Source organism: Argiope bruennichi, chromosome 5 (genome assembly GCF_947563725.1).
Source record: "Argiope bruennichi chromosome 5, qqArgBrue1.1, whole genome shotgun sequence".
Taxonomy (NCBI): Eukaryota; Metazoa; Arthropoda; class Arachnida; order Araneae; family Araneidae; genus Argiope; species Argiope bruennichi.
The window spans coordinates 27,153,705-27,167,049 of NC_079155.1; the positions used below are offsets into that span (position 1 = coordinate 27,153,705).

General features: G+C 30.6%; 1 protein-coding gene across 2 annotated transcripts in view; it reads right to left on the bottom strand.

The window, feature by feature from the left end:
* The window catches only part of LOC129968619 (smoothelin-like), an 84,760-nt gene that overhangs the window by 64,556 nt on the left and 6,859 nt on the right, over positions 1-13,345 (bottom strand). The window contains exon 1 of one of the 2 annotated variants that reach the window (XM_056082700.1): positions 2,570-2,931. The exons of the other annotated variant lie outside the window; for it this stretch is intronic. The gene's annotated coding sequence lies outside the window, so the exon portion shown is untranslated. Of the gene's footprint in view, positions 1-2,569; positions 2,932-13,345 lie in introns of those variants that run through there. 2 annotated transcript variants of the gene reach the window in all.

The following is a 13,345-nucleotide window of genomic DNA, read 5'->3' on the forward strand; positions in this document are numbered from 1 at the left end:
GCTGGGTAATATTTATCAAGTTTATTGCGTTTTTGATCCATCGTATTTACATACATTGTCTATTTCGGATAATTCAACTGCATTTGGGTAATATTTATCAAGTTTATTGCGTTTTTGATCCATCGTATTTACATACATTGTCTATTTAGGATCATTCAACTGCATTTCGGTAATATTTATCAAGTTTATTGCGTTTTTGATCCATCGTATTTACATACATTGTCTATTTAGGATCATTCAACTGCATTTGGATAATAATTCAATTTCAGCTGGGTAATATTTATCAAGTTTATTGCGTTTTTGATCCATCGTATTTACATACATTCAATCTAAAATAATTCAATTTCAGATGGGTAATATTTATCAAGATTATTGCGTTTTTGATCCATCGTATTTACATACATTGTCTATTTAGGATAATTCAACTTCATTTGGATAATAATTCAATTTCAGCTGGGTAATATTTATCAAGTTTATTGCGTTTTTGATCCATCGTATTTACATACATTGTCTATTTAGGATAATTCAACTTCATTTGGATAATAATTCAATTTCAGCTGGGTAATATTTATCAAGTTTATTGCGTTTTTTGATCCATCGTATTTACATACATTGTCTATTTCGGATAATTCAACTGCATTTGGGTAATATTTATCAAGTTTATTGCGTTTTTGATCCATCGTATTTACATACATTGTCTATTTCGGATAATTCAACTGCATTTGGGTAATATTTATCAAGTTTCTTGCGTTTTTGATCCATCGTATTTACATACATTGTCTATTTAGGATCATTCAACTGCATTTCGGTAATATTTATCAAGTTTATTGCGTTTTTGATCCATCGTATTTACATACATTGTCTATTTAGGATCATTCAACTGCATTTGGATAATAATTCAATTTCAGCTGAGTAATATTTATCAAGTTTATTGCGTTTTTGTTCCATCGTATTTACATACATTGTCTAATTTGGATAATAATTCAATTTCAGCTGGGTAATATTTATCAAGTTTATTGCGTTTTTGATCCATCGTATTTACATACATTGTCTATTTAGGATAATTCAACTGCATTTGGGTAATATTTATCAAGTTTATTGCGTTTTTGATCCATCGTATTTACATACATTGTCTATTTAGGATCATTCAACTGCATTTCGGTAATATTTATCAAGTTTATTGCGTTTTTGATCCATCGTATTTACATACATTGTCTATTTCGGATAATTCAACTGCATTTCGGTAATATTTATCAAGTTTATTGCGTTTTTGATCCATCGTATTTACATACATTGTCTATTTAGGATCATTCAACTGCATTTGGATAATAATTCAATTTCAGCTGGGTAATATTTATCAAGTTTATTGCGTTTTTGTTCCATCGTATTTACATACATTGTCTATTTAGGATCATTCAACTGCATTTGGATAATAATTCAATTTCAGCTGGGTAATATTTATCAAGTTTATTGCGTTTTTGTTCCATCGTATTTACATACATTGTCTAGTTTGGATAATAATTCAATTTCAGCTGGGTAATATTTATCCAGTTTATTGCGTTTTTGATCCATCGTATTTACATACATTGTCTATTTCGGATAATTCAACTGCATTTGGGTAATATTTATCAACTTTATTGCGTTTTTGATCCATCGTATTTACATACATTGTCTATTTCGGATAATTCAACTGCATTTGGGTAATATTTATCAAGTTTATTGCGTTTTTGATCCATCGTATTTACATACATTGTCTGTTTAGGATCATTCAACTTCATTTGGGTAATATTAACAAATTACCCGATTGGTATTTATATCAAATTATCAGGTGCCGTCCTCGTCATCTGACGAGGTTCAAAATTACTAGGTCCGTCCCGAAATCGATAGTGTTGTTTTAAGACGGGACATTAATATAACTCAAGTAAACAAACTAAACTAATCTGAATCGTGGAATGAAAATTTGTTCAAATGAATAAAAATAAAATAGCAACAGTCATATTACGTTAATGCTTCTTAATGTATGATACAACAATTTCCCTTGCTTTCAATACAAAAATAACTTCCAATCAAAAGAATTTTTTTAAAGCAGAATTTTTTATAATATTTTGAGAGGAGAAAATATAACTTGATATAAATAAATTAAAAACTAATATTACTCTTTGAATACTTAAATTTGAAACTTTTTAATTGTATATACTATAAAAAGGATAGATTTTTAGGGCTTGAGAAAATACTGAATTAAGCTAAGTTATATAATCGTAAAACATGTCATAGATCAGAGATAATTAATTTTTTCAATTATTGCATGAAGCTATATGCTAACATAAACAAAAGAAATTCAAAATGTGTTTTTTTTTTTCTAAAATTAGAACAAATTTAAAATTTAAAAAATATACAAAAATTTCTAAATAACACAAATTAATAAACTTATAAATTCTAATTCTTTAACAAATAAAAATCATAGATAAACAAATATATTCATCTTAGTATATACAAACACTACAGAATAAAAATATTGATTTCCGTTTTGAATTGATAATGCGTTAAATTCTAAATAAAATTATCTTACCTTTCTATAATCCCCAAAAATTTAAAAGAATCAAATCTCAATCAAGAAAGAAATTCTAATTCACTGTCATTATACCGCCAAATTTTATCACACTTGCTTCCTCTAAACTGGCACTCACACTAAAGCCTATCATTCCAAACTGTGAACTCCCGCATAAGGAACAGCACACTCTAATCTTCAATATCCATTCGTTTTTGATATTAAATCGCTTTATTTGTATACAAGTATTAGTAGCAGACGATGTTGCCTTGACCTAATGACTGCTGCCAAAACGTGATTAGAAGTCACTTAAGAATGATTGAATCTGCTCATGTGCGCACATCTGGGTGACGTCACATCAAAACGAATGGGCATCCAATAAAGGTGTTGGGAACTAAATGTCGTTTTCTTCGCTGCTGGCACTCGAGTTCGCTCGTGCGTTTGCGGTTGGTCTGCAAAAAGAACTCTTTGTTTTATTAGAAGTGGCGTAGCATAGGCAAAACGGAGAGTTGACGTTTATGAGGAGATAGGATTGGTAAGGTCACTGGGTTGTTTATGATGGGTTTTTACTTTTAGTTTTTATTTTTCTAAAGAAATCGTACGATGTAAATTAATATGCGGAGTGAAATTTAACTAAAATGCATAGATCATTTATTATTCGTCAAAATTTTAACTAAGGGTTCAGCTTTATGGATGGATCAAATAATTAAAAAATGCCCCTCAAAGTGTGACATTTCGCATCATAAAGTACCTGAAATACGAACTCACGAAAGCTATTTTTATTAATTACTAGCCGCCTTTGGCGACCAGCCGGTTCGCCAATCTTAATGTTCGTTAAAATTTTAATAATTAAATATTATATGTAATTCCTACTTTAATAGCTTCTTCATCAAAATATTTTAAAATTTCAAATTTTGATAGTCATATAATTTACTCATAATATTATAAACGCCTTCAGTCATAACGTAATATGTATCTCTCTAATTTTCTGTTAGCTCCCGTAGAATTTATACTTTAAATTAAAGTGGAAAGGATTAATCTGCAATTAATATAATAATATTTTTTACTGAAACAAAGTATTTTTTTTTTGTAATATGATTACTGAAAACAGTCACTGAGCGTTTAAACTTTATGGGCACTAAAGAATATCTTTCTTAATTTATGTAATATTTCAAGAATTTGTCAACAAAATTTTCTCAGATTCATCATGACCAGATCGATTCATTAACAATGTTTACTTTTAAATGCATCAAACACTAAGAAAATGAAACGAATCGTTTAAAATAATCGGTTGAAAACAGGTTAAAAAAAACTACTTAAAAAACGATGTACTTAAAACTATATGAATATACAAAAAATATATAACTGACATAAATACAATTTAATTACAAAAGCATGCAACTAACCTAAAAATAATTTAAATCATCCGTTGATAATGGTTGTCATGTCAACAATCAGAACACAATGCGCATGCGTGATTTTCAACACCAGTTACGGTAACGCAAATTCGTGAGCTTTTCTACGCCAGTTGGGGTAACGCTATGTAGATTAGAAATTTTTAATTTCCTTTATTCTATGTTATTTTAATTCAAAAGTACTTCAGAATGAATCTAAAAGATCGATTAATTAAACAATGTTTAATTTTAAATGCATAAAACATTTAGAAAATAAACGGAATCCTTTGAAATAATCGGCCAAAAAATCTTAAGCCTAGCCTCATTACTGTTGGGGAAAAAAAAAACTGAAGCGCCTTACTCATTTGGCGGTGGAGAAAAAGAAAAGATTTTTTTGGCGGGAAAGTTAGTTTTTAACTGATAATTAAAATTCCAATTAAAAATTCAAAAGGCGGAACCCCAGGGGCACATTCTCGACCTCCAATGTATACATGTACCAAATTTGGTAGCTGTAGGTCAAATGACCTGGCCTGTAGAGCGCCAACACACACACACATTGAGCTTTATTTATAAGTATAGATTAGCTTAAAAGAGGCGTGCATCTAGTATATAAAGGTCATTTACTATCATTGGAAATTTCAACTATGAATAAAATTTTATTGGTGGGTCAAATAATGAAAAATGCCGCTCAAAGTGTGACATTTGGCATGGGAAAGTACCTGAAACTCGAATTCGCTTACGAAAGTTATTTTTATTATTTATTAGCTCAAAATTGCGAAATATTTGGAACTAATTTGCACAATTCCGATTTTAAATTCTACATCCAAAATAGAAAATTTTATAATTATCCCAACTTTAAATAAGCTATCTCATTTTTCTATTTATAATTGCGATCATGTTATAAATTTAAAAGAAATTCGAAGCTCTAGTCCGATACATATATCAACATGATAATGTTTTAAGGTTTGATTTGTTTATCTTTCGTTTGGCTTGATTGAATTAGTCCATACATTTTTTTTTCAATTTTTAATTTCCAAATAAGTAATCTAGGCCAATGATTTTGACGCTGAGCTGATGGAGGCCTCATTTAAAGAATGTTATTACCCAAATTGTCAAATATAAAAGTTAGTAAGAAATATAAATCTATGAATTTTAAAACATTGACTTTAAATAATTCAATACGAATATACATTATATATGAATTATTATTAAATGAAATACAATTATTTATAACAGAACATTGATTATTCACCAATTGGTTACATTATATGACATTTGATTGGCCTTGTGAAATAATTTTTAATATCATATAAAAAAATAAAAAGGTGCAAACAAATATAAGTGTAAACAAAATTATTGCCTTTAAACGAATGCCTATGAAAATATTTAAAAGATTATCAGAAACATTTCTTGCTCAATCCTTCAATAAATTTATTTTTTCCGTCCGAAATAACCCGGATCGAAATGAAAATAGACAACAAATCTAAAAGGATTATTTAAAGATGGTGGATTTTCTACTAAGCAACTGCTTAGAGTTGCTCAACTTAAAGAGTCAATCATAAAATATTATTTTCCAAGTTGACATAAATAAAAAAAATTGTAATAAATGCAACTTTATTAATCCTAAAATATAAGACTAATATGTTTCTCAATGAATCATTAAAGTCATTATTAAATAAAGTAATTAATTATCTATGACAATATTAATTATTTATTCCACTGGTTATGTTATGTTATGTTATGTTATGTTCCCTTTGATTAGCACTGTGAAATAACTTTAATATTATATTTATATGAAAGCAAATATATCCATAGTAAATATCTCGAAATTTTTAAAGAGGTAATCAAATATATTTTCTGTTCGATCCTTAAATAATAAATTCATTTTCCCGCCATGAAAAAAGATCTGCATCGGTATAGAAACAGACAGCAAATCTAAAAGAATCGTTCATAAGCGAGTATTTAACGTCTCGATCCAAAATCTCCCAAAAGTTGGAAGCGAAAACTTAATTCTTCTTTTCCCACCAAAAAGTTGGCCGGCAATCAAGTTCTGGAAGAAGGCAGAAGAAAGGGAGGAAAAAAGTGTATATCATTATTATTTTACTTAAAAATAACGTAGCTAAGCATCGTATTCTTTGCACGGATCCCTTGGCTCCGGACCAGGCAGCGGGGGCAGAGGGCTCTGTCTTCCAGAAATAGCGCGAACACAACCTCACCCACGTCCGAGTTCTACTGGGGAATGGATAACGTTTCACTGCTCCCTGGATCAAACAATGACACTTTTCAAAGTGCTTGGAAATAACTACCCAGTAATAGATGAATCTTATTGCACAATATTGTACAATATTCGCATTATTGATTTTGTGCAATACAGAATTAGATTATGTCAGGTTGAACATTATTGTACAATACTGCTGTCTGAATATTCTGGAAATCATTGACTAAAATGGCCATTATTGCACAATACTGTGTATGATGTTGAATAATATTTACAATATTGATTTTGTATTATACAGAAATCAGTGAACAAAAATGGCCATTATTGCACAATATTGTATAATATTGAACAATATTCAAAATATTTATTTTGTACAATACAGAATATTATATAATGTTGAACATTATTGTACAATATTGTGCAATATGCTCTGCAGTCGGAGTATTCTGAAGATCATTGAGTAAAATTATCCCTTTCACAATAGTTGGGAAATTTGCATTTCTTGTATATATAATGTTGAACAATATTGTGCAATATGCTGTGATGCCTGAGTAGGCTGGAAATCAGTGAATAAATATGGCCATTATTGCGCAATATTGTGTGATATTGAACAATATTCACAATATTTATTTTGTACAATAAGAATTTTATATAAGGTTGAACATTATTGTACAATATTGTACAATACTGTTGTCTGAATATTCTGGGAATCATTGACTAAAATGGCCATTATTGCACAATACTGAAAGATGTTGAATTATATTTAAATATTGATTATGTATTATACAGAATAATATTATATAATGTTGAACAATATTGTGCAATATGCTCTACTGCCTGAGTAGGCTGGAAATCAATGAATAAAAAATGGCCATTATTGCACAATATTGTATGATATTGAACAATATTTATTTTGTACAATACAGTATATTATATAAGGTTGAACATTATTGTACAATATTGTGCAATATGCTCTGCAATCGGAGTAATCTTAAGATCATTGAGTATGATTATCACTTGCACAATAGTTGGGAAATTTGCATTTCTTGTCCAAAGTATTTGCTAAGCAGTTCGTACATTTCAGTCATGGAGGTGATGTAAATATTAACATCGTACTAATCAGTAATGCAACTTACTTTTAATTTTTTCCTTCATTATTAATTTTTAATAATTTATTTATTAGATATCACAAATTAATAATTTTAGATCAAATATTAGCGCATTGTAACTATGGAAATGTTATAATTTGTAACATACAATAATGTATTTTTGTGCAACCTAAATTTTGCCCTTTTTCGACTTTCATATATATATTACTAACCGCATGCCAGGAATTAATCGCCAACAGCCACACCATACATTCAATAAAAGTGCTAAATTCAATTCAAAGTTTAATATTTCCTGATTATTGTGCACCAATACCATGCAAGGCGTTCTTTGAGAAAATATCATTATTAGAGAATACGCGAAAAATTTTTGGAGTGCCTACTCCTGTTGTGTTATTTTACTATAATTGTAATCAAAGGGAACAGACGTTAAAAAATTATTGAAAAAGCGAGAAATCTTTCATTTTTCTCTAGAGTTCGTTTAAGAAGGCACGCTAAGGCATTACCTGTGCATACTGTAGTCCCATTGTAAAGCAACTTTAGGGCTATTTTGGGACGGACCTCGTCATTTTGAACCGCGATCAGATGACGAGGACGACACCTGAGCTGGCACCCCCCTCTCCACACCACACTACACCAGCGGGAGGACATTTGATCATTACGGATTTAACGTGCAACAGACCCCCTTACACGACAGTTCTTCGGTGGAATCGGGTCATGAACCTGAAACACTCCGGTTCCGAAGCCGAGACCTTACCGCCAGGCCACCGCTGCCCTTACATCACCTATTAGAACAAGGAGGAGTGGCCTCTCCAGAATTTTCTCGCATTTTCTACAATAAAGGTTTTACCTCTTGCCACCGTATAAAACTGAGGACTTTAATCAATGCCACGAATATTTCGCATGATATTAGTGAACGATGGCGACGAAATATTGATGTTTGGAGTGAATCTACATATTTTTTTTTACTGAACCTAGAGCGATAATATGTATTTTCTAAACCTTTTTGGCGGCCGAATGGCACCAAAATTTGACAAGAAACTAGTAGTTACAATGTAATACGTCAAATTTCATTCATGTAACACCAGAGCTGGGATCCCTCCCAAGACGTTTGGCCATGACGAATTTAACGTGCAGTAGACTCTCTTACACGACGGTTCTTCGGTGGAATCGGGTCTCGAACCTGAAACCCTACGGCTCAAGAGCCGAGACCTTACCACCAGGCCACCGCGGCCGCATTCCCTGACAAGATCTTTCTGTAATAGATGCAACCATATGTTCTTCTGTAAAAAGTTCTTACTTCTTAATCTATCGTTAAAATTTATAAACAATATTTTGGTACATCCTATGCACTTCGAAAAAGAATTTTCTCCTAAAAGTTTTCAGTCTCTGAAAGAAAGTACTGAACTCTTCCTGAGGTTTATTATAAATAAATAATAAAAATAATCTATTCAAAACAAATAAAGCGAAATGTTTATTTTAAGGCTACAGCTTAAAGAACAAATCCCAAACAAAATAAAGATCCGAGACAATTGACGTGCGTAAGTTTCTATATATTTCTTTGGCAAGGGTTTCTGCTGATGAGACAAACAATTGTTACATAGACTCGTGATGCAACTGATTCCTCTCTTAGTTTTTCACTTCAAAACGGATAACAGCTGTCATCTGTTAATCTTTGATTTACCGACTGGTTTATATCAAATTATTTTGTTGGATTATGTCTTTACGATGGGATTATCGTTAAATTTTCAATTAAGCCACCAAATCCAAATATAAATTTCAAATGACATTTAAAAAAAAAAAATTCAGACAAAAGTTTTTGATGTTCTGGCCGAAAAACAGGATTGGCAATCTTTTAAGTGGAAAAAACTTTGTGTAGATATTTACGAAATTTGGAACAATTTTTACTTTCCCGTATACGTAGTTATAGAGAAAATATAATAGCCCTCAAATAATTCGAACTCAAGATTTTGACGAATCTTCACGTTTTACACCACACGGAGTTGTAAAAACACATTTTTGGAAAATATCTGACTATCTCTGACAAAGACAAATCAAAAATACTTTAAGCTACAGGGTTGAAATTCGGTATATAGGCTTAAAAGCAAATTTGAAGATTTCTGTCATATCCTTTCAGAGGAAGTCTGTCTATCCGGCTGTTTGAATATAAGTTAGCATGGTGATTACAAAACAAAGAGAACCAGATAGATAAAATTTGGTGCATCTTTTTTTCGTTGAATTCAACATCTTTAGTACAGACACCTACCACATTTTCAGCGATATCCAAGAAGGGGTTGACACTCTGATGGTCTGTACTTTCAGAAATATGTTCAGAAACACGATAAGACGAAAAAAGCTATTGCTTAGCTGTATCATATATGGTATATGGTTTTGCATCATTAAGTGCAGTTTTAAATGAAATTTTTGTTTCAATCGGTTGAGAAAAAAGCGCATCTCAAACCCAAATTCGATTTTTTCATACTTTTCCCCCCGTGCAAGGGATTAATCTCCTAAACATTGCAAAGGATCACACGATAGATTCAATAAAAGTGAATGGATTTCCTTCAAAATTATAGAAATTTACAACTTTGATATATATATATATACAAATTTCAATTGTCTTACTCAAATTATTTTCAGGTAGCCTTTTCCCGAAGGGCTTATTAATAATATCCGGTCAGAAAATATTTGTACTCAACCAGTATCATAACTTGTGACTTAGGGTCCTGAGGCAACAAATGAAAATACCTTCACTAGTTTATTGTTTCTCCTAACCTTAAGCATTAGGAATTTGACATTTACCTAATAATTAAAGCAGTATTATAAATCGAATGTCAAATTTTCTTAAAAATATCTCGTTGGTATGCGTTAGTATAAATTTTTCTTAGTTTCCAATTGAATCTTTTAAGTATAAAAGTGTGGTGGTTTTGATATGAGCGAGGACCGAACCTGGGACTTTCTGGTTCGCAGCCGAGTAACATGACCACAATACAAAAGTAATCACTCGTGTAGTGTAGCTGTTAACTGGCTTATAAGCTATTCACTACAGACTCTCCCTCCAGTGAGTCGGAGTTGGGACGAACGATAAGGCTGTTGAGTGGTGATGTATTAGCTGTTGATACTAATGCGCCTGAAATCGCTGTTTAAAAACTGCGTTTTTGAATTACCGCGTTTGCATGTTTCTGAAAGTAAAGACCGACAGAAAGTCATCCCTTTGTTGGATTTGGCTCAAAATTTGACAGGTGTCTACGATATAGTTTTTAAATATCTTTACTGAATTTTATCTATTTAGCTCACTTCGTTTTGTAATTATAGCATTAAATTATACTCGCATAACCTAACAGATTTACTCCTTAACAGATTTTACTGCAAATTAAAATCTGCAAATTTGGTGTAAAGAGTGTACATCAATTTTCATCCGTCCAGCTTCAAGCGTTTTTAAGTTATCTTTGTCACAGACAGACAAACGGACATTTTACTAAAATGCGTCTTTCGAAAGGGGAGGAGTCTAAAACATGGAAATTTGTGAAAAATCCAAGTTAATTTTTTGACGATTACTATACTTTCTCTATATTTCTTAAAAGAGAAAGTAAAAACTACTTTCACTATAGTTTAAAAGTGATATCACTGTGCAGAACTATATGAGAAATTCGAGAGAACATTTCCATTTTTTTTATTTGGTTACATTTGCGCAGTAAGTTTTATTCAGTATTTATTTTCACCTGCTGGTTGAAAGGGCAGTGTCATTTCATCACCCTAGGAACATAAATAAAACAGTCATAACTCAGGAAAAAGGAAATAGTTTCCAACTATTTTGCACCTGCTAGATTAATCATAACATTCTAACACCATTATTAATTTCGAAACAGATGAAAACTTTATTTATTACTTATGAACAAGAAACGAAGATATTCATTATTTTTCTAGAATTTCAACTTTTAAACTGAATGAAAGAAGGCCGCAAGTTCAGAGGCGAAAGTTTCAAACAGCAACAAATGAGTACGTAACCTTTGCACATTTCCTTTCATGATTAACTTTATCCGTGAATTTCAATGAATTCAGAAAAGAATAATCTTTTTCAGTAAAATAAAATTGATGTGGCCACATTTTATTTTTCTTGATCTCTAGATTTGAAAATACTCAAGTAAAATATTTTATGCCATAAATAAAAATTTAGTGCAAAAATTATGAATAAAAATGACTTCTAATTCCAGATATTTATTATCCATGTTGAAGTTAAACCTCGAAATCGAATGAAAAGTAGTAAATCATTTTTAATGGAATCTGCGATATTATAAACTACTAATGTATATTTTCTTATTCACAGCATTAAAAATACTTAATCATTTAAAAATAATATGAATTTAATTTTCATTTATCGCATTATATAAGAAATATTGCGACTAACAACTTTTTCGAGCGATAACTCGCTAAATGTGGCAGTTCATAAAACTTTATTTGCAACCATACAAAAGAAAAATTAAATTTTCTTTCTGTTATTTACTATGGCGTCCATGGACATTTTATAAATTAGCGAAATTATATCATAATTTTATCTGTGATAGCAACTGAGGGAGAGTTAAAGAAAATTTGTAGTAATATTTTTTTTTATAAAATGACATCGAATAAAGATTATTTCTTTTATAATAGAAATTAATGGCTAAGCTAACATAACAGTCTCGATTTCAAAACATTGTGGTTTCCAAAGACCTCAAACATCTTCTGTACATCAATTCATCAAGATCAAACGTTATGGTACGGAGGGGTAATTTCAGAAAAGGGCATTGTGAATTGCCTCATTTGTGAATCCATGTTAATGGAACACATTAATTATTAACCCTATATTAAGGAAATGAAACTACCGCGAGTTATCTCAAGATTTATTGTTGCAGGTTCTCAAGAAACATAATTATAAGGCTTGTTTGATATAGCCCAGCTGTGTCTTCCAAATAGGATGGTAATCTGAGCCAAAAGTTGAATTAACATCGCATAAGAAGGCGAAAAAAAAGCATTTTTTTTTTCTTGTCCAATTTTTCGAAACATAGTTAAAATCTCTATCCTTTAAAAAAAATAAAAATAATTATGGTTAACTCTGATAATCAGGACTCTTGCTTGGCGGCGGTAGGACTGTTTCAGGTAATTTTAGTTACTAAACAACATAATTTTCGTGGTACTCCAACGAGATATCACCGGAATCTTTAGTGTTAAAATCATTTCTTTACTGCCTTGAATGGAATTAGAATATCCTTTCACATCCAAGCAAAATCATTTATTCCAATTACAAAATGCGATGCACAGATTTTGTAAAATAGAATTTTAAAAGAATTAATTTCGAATTATAAAAACAAACCAGGAAATTAATATAGGAAACAAATGTGAAATGCCTATGCTATATTTTGGAGAATTAATTTATATGACGTGTAAGAATATTATATGAATAATCAATTATTCATTATGCTGTTTCCAGTATTCATTTTCCTTTTGTGCACAGTGGGAAAATAATTTCAGACGGACAAAGTGCTATAGCCTTTAAAATTAGAAGCTTTAACAAAAGCAGTTTTAATAATCTTCAATCTTTTCCTCTCTCCTAAAAGACTTTCAATTTAAAATAAAACATTCAGACAAAAATCTCTGACTTAACATTCCTTTCTCGAACTACTTTTAGAAATAAAAAAAAAAGATGGCTTAAAACAATTTTCTTTCCTCACGTAAAGCTTTTAACAATACCCATGTGTGTTCCATCTCAATTAACTTCAAAATAATTCAATTACCAATCTCACTTATCAAAATCCTACATGGAAATAAAATGGTTATATCTCTATGATTGCTACAGCAATATAGCATAGTGCCAGAAATTAATTTTTATCAATTTAACTTGGTCCTATTTTTTCAAATCAGTGAATTGTTATAACTTAAATATATGCATACAGTAGTATAAATCAACCTGATCAAATAATATGTGAAGGCAAAATCTTTATTCCTACTTCACATCTAAAAAATAGAGAGAAGCAGACCCTTGATCTTTGCTTTTAAACTTAGAACGCAACCTGCACAGATAAATAGATGCTCGCCACATCTG